Source organism: Myotis davidii, unplaced genomic scaffold (genome assembly GCF_000327345.1).
Source record: "Myotis davidii unplaced genomic scaffold, ASM32734v1 scaffold1017, whole genome shotgun sequence".
NCBI lineage: Eukaryota > Metazoa > Chordata > Mammalia > Chiroptera > Vespertilionidae > Myotis > Myotis davidii.
Genome location: NW_006288361.1, coordinates 132373 through 142312, shown reverse-complemented (window position 1 = coordinate 142312; position 9940 = coordinate 132373).

Genomic DNA, 9940 nt, shown 5'->3' with positions numbered 1-9940 from the left:
AACCGACTTCTGGGCATGGGCCACGAAGCTTCAATTGCACTGCACGCGCGCTGCATGTGGTATTTTGTGGAAGAGCCACACTCAAGAGGCCAAAGAGCCGCATGTGGCTCGTGAGCTGTGGTTTGCCGACTATAGCCCTAACCAGTTTGGCTCAGCGGATAGAGCGTTGGCCTGAGGACTGAAGAGTCCCAGGTTTGATTCCGGTCAAGGGCATGTACCTTGGTTGCGGGCACATCCCCAGTAGCGGGTGTGCAGGAGGCAGCTGATAGATGTTTCTCATTGATGTTTCTAACTCTGTATCCTTCTCCCTTCCTCTCTGTAAAAAATCAATAATATATATATATTTTTAAAAAGTATAAACTCTAGTTGTGAATGTTAACCAATACCCACTGAGGGCATCTCTGCTGAAGCTCTTTTCCCTGTGCTAACTCTGCGCCATCCCCACCCCTCCTCCCTCCCCTCCCCACCTTTGTGTGGCTGGCTTTTCATTACAATTATGTCTCTGATGAGGAAAGGTGCCTTTCTGCTCTGCCATCCTCAGTGTATTGAAAAGTCTTAGGTCATAGCCACAGGATGGCTGCCAAAGCTCCAAACATCAAGTTCTCATGTGAAATGTTCCGAACAGAAAGGAAGAAGAGCTATAGGCAAAGAAGAAGAAAGCTTTGTGGCCTCTCTTATCATTCCATATGACATAACAGACTTCCCTTTACATCTCATTATTCAACACTATTTGGCTACCCACAACTTTGAAGAAGGCTAGGAAAGTATGTATAGGGAAAACAGATACATTCTTTAATATGGTGCACTAAGAATAGCTGGGATATGGGAAATACTGTATAGGGTTAGGAGCAGATAATTTGAAACCTATGCTACTTTGTTACTTGAGGACCATAAAAGTTACTATGCTAATAAAAAAAAAATTCTACATAGTTAAATTTCCAAAGGCATTTTTACTCAACAACATCCTTTAGAAAGCCATAAGGTCCAAATGTTAACCACTGGCTATGTGTGGCTAGTAAGCATTTAAATGTGCTAATCCAGCCAAACCAGTTTGGCTCAGTGAATGGAGAAGGGGGGAAAGGGGGAGGTCCCGGGTTCGATTCCGGTCCGGGGCATCCCCGGTGGGGGATGTGCAGGAGGCAGCTGATCGATGTTTCTCTCTCATTGATGTTTCTAGCTCTCTGTCTCTCTCCCTTCCTCTCTGTAAAAAATCAATAAAATATATTTAAGAAAAAAAATAAAAATAAATAAATAAATAAATGTGCTAATCCAAATAGAGCTGTGCTGTAAATATAAAACATACACCCGATTTCAAAGACTTAGTATAGCGCTGGCTGGGTGGCTCAATTGGTTGGAGTGTTATTCTGTACACCAAAAAGATTTCGGGTTTGATTCCTGTCAGGGCACATACCTCAGTTAAGGGGATTGTAGCACATAGGGGAGGCAACTGATCAATGTTTCTCTCTCTCCCTCTCTCTCTCTAAAAGTCAATTTAAAAACAACATATCCTCCAGTGAGGATTAAAAAGAAAAGACTTAGTATGAAAAAATAATGTGAAATATATCATTAATAGTTTTTATATTAATTACACCATTTCACCTGTTTCTCTTTTATTTTTTTAATGTGGCTACTGAAACACTAATTGGCTATGGGTTTTATATTTCTGTTGGACAGTGCTGCTTTAGAACCTTTAATCCTGGAATACGTGCTTCCTCCTTGGACATATAGATTCTTGATAGCTTCTAATTAAAAATTAAAAATCTGGTCCAGAATTTAGCCTTCTTTATCAATCTGTTTCCTCCACCACACACAGGAAAATTATTTCACACCTTCATTTACATTGCAGCTTTACCATATAAGAAAAACTTAGAGGTTCTTGAAACCACTAAACAAGACTTTATTTGCATTAAAAGAAATCACTCCTAAATAATTTTTTCCCCTCAAGGTCCTTATATGCTAAATTTTTCTGTTTAATTGTGAGAAGGCTTGCCCCTGATGCTCAAAATGTAAGTGTGCTGGGAAAAATAATGAATGAGCAAATGTAATTTCTGAATTATTTTAACATTTCTCCATTTTCCAATTACATATGAGCTAATAATGACATTATCTGGCATACAACACTTGTTATTGTGAGAGAGAGGACTGCCAGTAGGCAAAAGGGAGAGAGAATTCCAATCCTATATTTTTAAAGGGTTTGCATATGATTTATGGGCTATGTTGGACACGGTCAGTGAATAATAACAGGGAATAAGATGCTTCTTCTAGTCACCACATTAATATTTAGTAATGTCTCGTTGGATTAACTCAATCCCAGTTAAACTCTATTGAGCTCTTAAGACCCATTTCAAAAGCACCCTCTGTAGTCATGCCTTCTCTGATCTCTAGAACCTGCATAGCACTTTGATTATATTATCTTTTTATAGCACATATATGTGGCCTGTATTAAAGTTATTGTCTCTGTTTAATTTGTATAAGTAGACTATAGGTCCCTGCCCCCATTGAAGACAGTGATTGTATTTTATTCATTTTTTGAAATTCCTCTGGTGACTGGCCTTATTGTTCATACAAATTTGGCACACAAGTATTTGCCATATTTAATTGTACTGAATCTATCCTATGATTTAAGGATATAAGTTGGTATTTGATTCAAATCTCTAGTGTAGAAGTGGGGAAACTTTTTTCTGCCTAGGATGATTTGGATATTTATAACATCATTCTCTGGCCATACAAAATTATCAGCTTAAAAAGTACCCTGCTGTAGGGAGCCGATCCGTCCACACCTTTGGGAACCCCTGGATCCGCTGGGGCTGCCCCCCAGCACCCTGCCATATTTGGTCAGACATTTAATTAACTCACTCCTAATGCCTTGGCAGGGCCAGACCAAATGATTTCAAGGGCCTTGTGGCCCGTGGGCTGGACATTCCACACCCCTGCTGTAGTGCTTATAAAATGTATAATGGAACCCTCTGTGTAGAATAGTATTAGAAAATCCATCTAAACATGTTAGTGTACTGGTGGAGTTTTTTAAAAATTATTTTAAGTGACTATGACTAAATCCACAGTAAATACAGACCTATAATAAATCCGGATCCATATAATGATGACTCACGTTTTTAAAGACTAGTTTTCTGTGTCTCCCGCTTCCCTCACCTTGCTCAGTGCCTTTCCCCTTTCCTCCTAGTTTTAAACTCCTTACATTTTCTTTACTTCCCTGTGTTGTTTGTGTGTGTGTGTGTGTGTGTGTTTTAAAATATATTTTATTGATTTTTTTTACAGAGAGAAAGGGAGAGAGATAGAGAGTTAGAAACATCGATGAGAGAGAAACATCAATCAGCTGCCTCCTGCACACCTCCTACTGGGGATGTGCCCGCAACCCACTGGGGATGTGCCCGCAACCAAGGTACATGCCCTTGACCAGAATCGAACCTGGGGCCCTCAGTCCATAGGCCGACACTCTATCCACTGAGCCAAACCAGTCAGGGCTACTTCCCTGTTTTGATAATTGTTGAAAACAAGAGATCAGTAAGGGATGCCTAACTTCTAAAACATCATAACCACATTTAAAATCCTGGGAAGCCAGCTTTCATGTTTAGTAATGCCGTGATGAGCTTCGTAATTGTTAACCCTGTCCATCTAATTATATCATCCTTTGTCCCAATAATCAAGGCACTCAAGAATGATAATTTATTTCTGTTCTGGTTTTTTCTCTTGGGTGTACAGTATACTGACACAAATATCATGTTGACTGATAAACTGGACTTGGATGGAAGAACTCTGTTAGTATGGCAGAAGCAAAAGAGAACCTACAATTTAGGCAATCAGTATACAGTTTTCCTAAATTTTCTATTATTTATTTCCATTCTTATATCATGTTTCTGTGCTTTTCTAACTGAGCTTGGAGGCAGAGGCCCTCAAATACTTATTTGTATGTATTTGACTCCAGCACCAACACAATGCCTGACACATTGTAGGGCATCAACAGATGCATGAGAGAGTGAAATGCAGATTGGATTGAACAATTACACATTGCATGTGAGCTTGGTTGGGTTTAAATATGTGCTTATATTGGTTATAAATGGTTCAAATTGGTTACCTAATTTGAACCATTCTCTGATTGAGTGGTGGTTGAGGAAGATCTTTGGTTGTAAGAAACAGTCCCATTGGTTACCTCCAGTAAGGTGTGAAACGTGTGCATGTTTGTGTTCAGATGTGTGACAGGAATCTTAGCCATACTGCCAAGTCCTCAGAACATGGGAAACCAAACTACTGGGCCTTGAGAGGGTCTCATATAAATAGGAATCAAAAGTTCATTTGGCATGTTGGGAGTTCTAGACACCTTTGCCATGGAAGCCTGTCATTCCAGCACACAGTGACTGCTGGTCCCTACATGTCCTTTCTCAACATCTGTCTATTCTCTTTTCACTATGACCTGATTCTTTTTTAAAAAATATATATATATTATTGATTTTTTACAGAGAGGAAAGGAGAGGGATAGAGAGTCAGAAACATTGAAGAGAGAGAAACACTGATCAGCTGCCCCCTACACACCTCCCACCGGGGATGTGCCCGCAACCAAGGCACATGCCCCTGACCGGAATCGAACCCGGGACCTTCCAGTCCGCAGGCCAACGCTCTATCCACTGAGCCAAACCGGCCAGGGCTATGACCTGGTTCTTACTATACTTCCCAGTTTTCATTCTTGAGTGAGAATATAAGATTGAATTAGCTAATACCCATCTTCCTTCTTTTGGGCTGAGATATCTGTACCAGGCCCCGCAGAAATCACAGCTCTCGGTCAAGAGCACATGCCATACATGGTATAGGGGTGGGGCACTTTCTCTTAAAAGGGACTATAGATTTAATGGTCCCATGACTGTCATATCTTGGACCCCTAATAGAATGCATTGGTGACTATCTCGTTGATCTTCACTGGAACGTGTGTATTTGCCCATATCTATTGGTCTCTACGTACTTTGCATTAATTTTGTTTAGAGGATTAAAATTGGCCTCACTGGATGGTACAAAAAAAGGTTACAGACTGTAGATTATTATCTGAAGTCAAGGTGAATATGTCAAGAGGCAATATATGTATTTGTGTGAGGGAGGGTATCTTTCTGGAAGAGCTAGATTTGGTAGAAAAGGATCATCAGGCTTAGGATGCTATCTTGACTTTGCACCTACTTGTGAGTGACCATAGATAAGTCACGTTTTATCTCTATTTCTACTTCCTCTCTTGTTAAAGGTTCTAACACTTTCCTTGACTACACATTCAATTGTTAAAACACTCTGCTATGCATAATAAATGTTAAATTCCGATAATTATGTGAGTAATGTATGAAAATGATCTGAAATGTTTAATAGGTAGAATTGATGCCAATTTAGAGTTCAATTATATTTGGTGGGGATTACAACACTTGTGTATGCATGTAGAAACATAGATTATAAATATGGTTGCAGTTTGGAATATTTGCAGGATTAGGGCTGACAGCTCTGGCCTTGTGCTGCCCTCCTGTGCTGTTTACACAGCGCAGCAGGACAATTACATTCCTGCGGGGGAAATTCCATCTTCTGTCCTCAGGTGGCCACAGAGGGCCTAATTATTCTGAATGTTTCTGTGTTTCTTTAGTAAAGGAAGAGAAGGAAAACTGCACTGGAACATGCTAGGTCAGAAGTACAAATCCAAAGTAAGGGAAAAGGCAACAAATTGCAAATTGCATTTCACACTGGAGATATAATTGGTCCACTGATATAGGAAGTTCCTAAGCCATCGGTTCTCAACCTGTGGGTCGCGACCCCTTTGGGGGTCGAACGACCCTTTCACAAGGGTCGGCTAAGACCGTCGGAAAACACATATATAATTACATATTGTTTTTGTGATTAATCACTATGCTTTAATTATGTTCAATTTGTAACAATGGAATTGGGGGTCACCACAACATGAGGAACTGTGTTAAAGGGTCGCGGCATTAGGAAGGTTGAGAACCACTGTGACCTAACCAGATTAAGGAGGTTTGGAGAAGATACCATTATGACAGCATCAGGAAAGGCTTTTGTGTCAAAAATACATAGAAATTTAACTGATTGCCCTTTTAATAGGCAAGGATTTATGATGCAGCTTTACACTGTTTATTGGGTAAATAAGACAGTCTGTTATGGTGAGAACAGAAGATGCTTTTCTACAATGATTTTCAAAGCAGAACATTAGCCAGCTGAAATATGAGACTCACAAGCAAAGCCAATTCTGTGCTAATTCTCAGCTTATTCTCCAAGTGATTCCTTTCAAAGAGGTACATTTGTTGACATGACAATTTTCAGAAATTTATTTTTGAAATAAATTTAATAGTTTAAATTTATTATGTATTTTGCAATTATTAAATTGTATAAATTTATGTTTAATCAAAATAAGAATTAAATAAATTGTTTAATTGAAAAGATATTGAAGGAAGCAGCATGAAACCACACAATAAAACAAGAAGAGAAGATAGTGACCTTTGTAGTGTGCTTACTCCTCCATCAGCTAATGCCCAGACCGCACCCTTGGCCTGCTTCCAGACTGGTTTCCTGATATTAGGAACCAGATACTATCTTCTTAGGTTGGTTGTTATGTGTACACATTTTATTCTGTGGGTATACAGCATACATATGCATGACTCTCTCTTTTAGTCCATCCCAGCCAAGCTTTCATATCCTCCACTCTACCAAAACTACTCTTGTCAAGATCACCAATCATCTCCATGGCCAAATCCAATGACTAGTTCTCAGTCTTCAACTTACTTAGCTCTATCAGCAGCATTTGAACCATGTGACCTCTCTCCTCCTTGAAACAATTTATTTTACTTGGGTATTTTAGTCACCTCTCTCTTGGCTTTTCACTCTATTCGTGGCTCCTTTCCAGTCTCCTTTGCCTGAATACTTCCCATCCTCTTGATGGGAAACAGTAGTACCCCAAAGCTTACTGCTCAGGGCTTTTCACTTCTCTGTCTCACTCCCTTAGAGATCTTATCCAGTCTTATCCTATATAATAAAAGCCTAATATGGTAAGTTTCTCATCTACTGGTCAGCCATTCAACCAATCAAAGCGTAATATGCTAATGATATGCTAAGGCTGCTCAACCATTTGCTATGATGTGCACTGACCACCAGGGGGCAGATGCTCCAACCGGTAGGTTAGCTTGCTGCTGGGATCCAGCTGATCAGGATTGAGTGAGACAGGCAAGACTATATAATAATAGGATAGGTCCCTCTGTGGCTGGCCAACCTCTGTGTCCCTTCCCAACCCTGATCATGCACCAGTGGGGTCCCTCGGCCTGGCCTGTGCCCTCTCGCAATCCAGGACCCCTCGGGGGATATCAGAGAACTGGTTTTGGCCTGATCCCACAGGCTAGGCCAAGGGACCCCACTGGTGCATGAATTTGTGCACTGGGCCTCTAGCCCATATAATAAAAACCTAAGCGACCATTATGGCGGAACAACCAGAACGACCGATCGCTATGATGCGCAATGACCACCAGGGAGCAGACGCTCAATGCAGGCGCTGCCCCCTGGAGGTCAGTGTGCCCCTCAGCCAGAAGCCAGGCTCACAGCTGGCAAGCACAGCTGCCATGGGGGGAGCCTCTCCTGACTCCGCAGCAGCAGGCACAGCGGGCCGGGATGAGCATGAGCAGCACCTGGCCTGATTCAGGCTCCTCCCTGGCCACCTGCTGCTTGGCACACTGCTACATCCCCCAAGGGGACCCAGACTGCAAGAGGGCGCAGGCCGGGCTGAGAGACATGCCCCCTCCAGTTCACAAATTTTGTGCACCGGGCCTCTGGTGTCTTTAATATCATCTAACTGCTAAAAATTTCCAAATTTGTATCTCCAACACAAAGCTCTCTCTTCTGAATTCCAGACTCATATGTACAACTGTTCACTCAACATCTCCATTTTGATGTCCATGGATATCTCAAACTTAACACATTCAAAGCAAAATTTGTTCATTCCTCAGTCATCCCTATTTTAGTAAACAGCCATACCTTTCTTCAGTTGCTTAGGCCAAAAAGCCTTGGAGTCATTATAGACTCCTCTCTCTCATACACACACTCCATTTCCAATCCTTCAGCCAACCCTGTTGGCTGTATCTCTTTAAGAACACATCTATTAACTCTACCCTTCTTTCCACCTAAACTGCTACCACCCTGGTCTGAGCCAGCATGACCTCTTTTTGGATTACTTCAATGGTCTGCTAACTGGTCTCCCTACTTCTTTCTTGCCTCTTTGAATTACTTTCCATACAGTAGTCAAAGTGATTAAAGTCAGCAAAAGTCAGATAAAAACTCTGCTCAAAAATGACTTACCTTACCCAGCCAGTGTGACTCAGTGGTTGAGTGTTGACATGTGAACCAGGAGGTCAAGGTTTGATTCCTAATCAGGGCACATGTCCAGGTTGCAGGCTTGATCCCCGGTAGGAGTCAGCTGATCTATCTCCCTCTTCCTCTCCCTTCCTGTCCGAAATCAATAAAAATATATATCTTAAAGATGACTTGCCTGGATCAGAATAAAATTCAAAGTCTTTACTATGGCTTATAATGTTTACATCATTTGGGCCCTACTTCTTCTCTTATTTCATCTCCTAACTCTTCATTGCTATTTATTCTATTTTTGGAACACAGAAAATGACATGGTCCATACCCTAATTTCATTCAGGTCTCTACTCAAATGTCCTTTATCAGAGACTCTTTTCCTCTTAATAAAGCATCTGCCTTCATTACTCTCTGTACTCAACTAGTTTATTTTTCTTTTTGGCACTTAAAACAACATGACATACCACGGTTATTTATGTGTATTATGTGCCGTCCGCACTTGAATGTAAGCTCTATTCCATAAAAGCAGGGAAACTTTGGCTATCTTTGTTTTCTACTGTGTCCCCAAAGAGTTTGGCATCTGGTAAGGGCTCATTAAAAATTTAATGAATGAAAGAATTAGCAAATATTCATGTGAACAATTATTCAGAAAGTGGTCAGGGGCAGAAAATGGGGGCAGTTTCCAGTTGTTATTCTTTTAGGGGTAAGTTTGCATAAACTGAAGGCTGAGATCAGAATGGAGGTTTTCTTCTTCATGTTTTTTTCAATGTAGAGAATAGAACAGTGATGGCGAACCTTTTGAGCTCGGCGTGTCAGCATTTTGAAAAATCCTAACTTAACTCTGGTGCCGTGTCACATATAGAATTTTTTTGATATTTGCAACCATAGTAAAACAAAGACTTATAGTTTTGATATTTATTTTATATATTTAAATGCCATCTAACAAAGAAAAATCAACCAAAAAAAATGAGTTTGCGTGTCACTTCTGACACGCGTGTCATAGGTTCGCCATCACTGGAATAGAATGTAGTTTAAAATGGTGACTTGGTGGTGAATATGTTTATTGTTCCAAATTCCATATTCTAGTCACAGAAGTTGTCCACTTATGTTTCAGTCATGGAAATTAAATCATGTGTATGGGCATGAATCCAGGTCTTGCCACTCATTTCCTATGAAACCAGTCATACTGGTAAACCTGCACATGCTTACTACATTTTACTTGAAAGTGAAGATTTTTCTCTAAGTGAAAATGCCCGAAGCATTTTTTTTTTCTTTAAGCTCTGACCCCAGTAGATCCATTTTAAATTGTTCTTGAATCCAGTTTCTTTCAAAGATGCTATTTTTCTTTCCAGGAAGTTGAATCTCATTTCCCCCAGGGCATTCTTTTTTTTTTAAATTTTGTTTTATTGCTTAAAGCATTACAAAGAGTATTATATATGTCTCCTTTCCCCCCCTTTCTTGACATTCTCCCGGCCTCCCCTATCCCCCAGTGTCTTGTGTCCATTGGTTATGCTTATATGCATGCATATAAGTCCTTCGGTTGATCTCCTACCTTCCCCAGAATTCCAACTGTAGTTTGACATTCTGCTCAATGCTGATC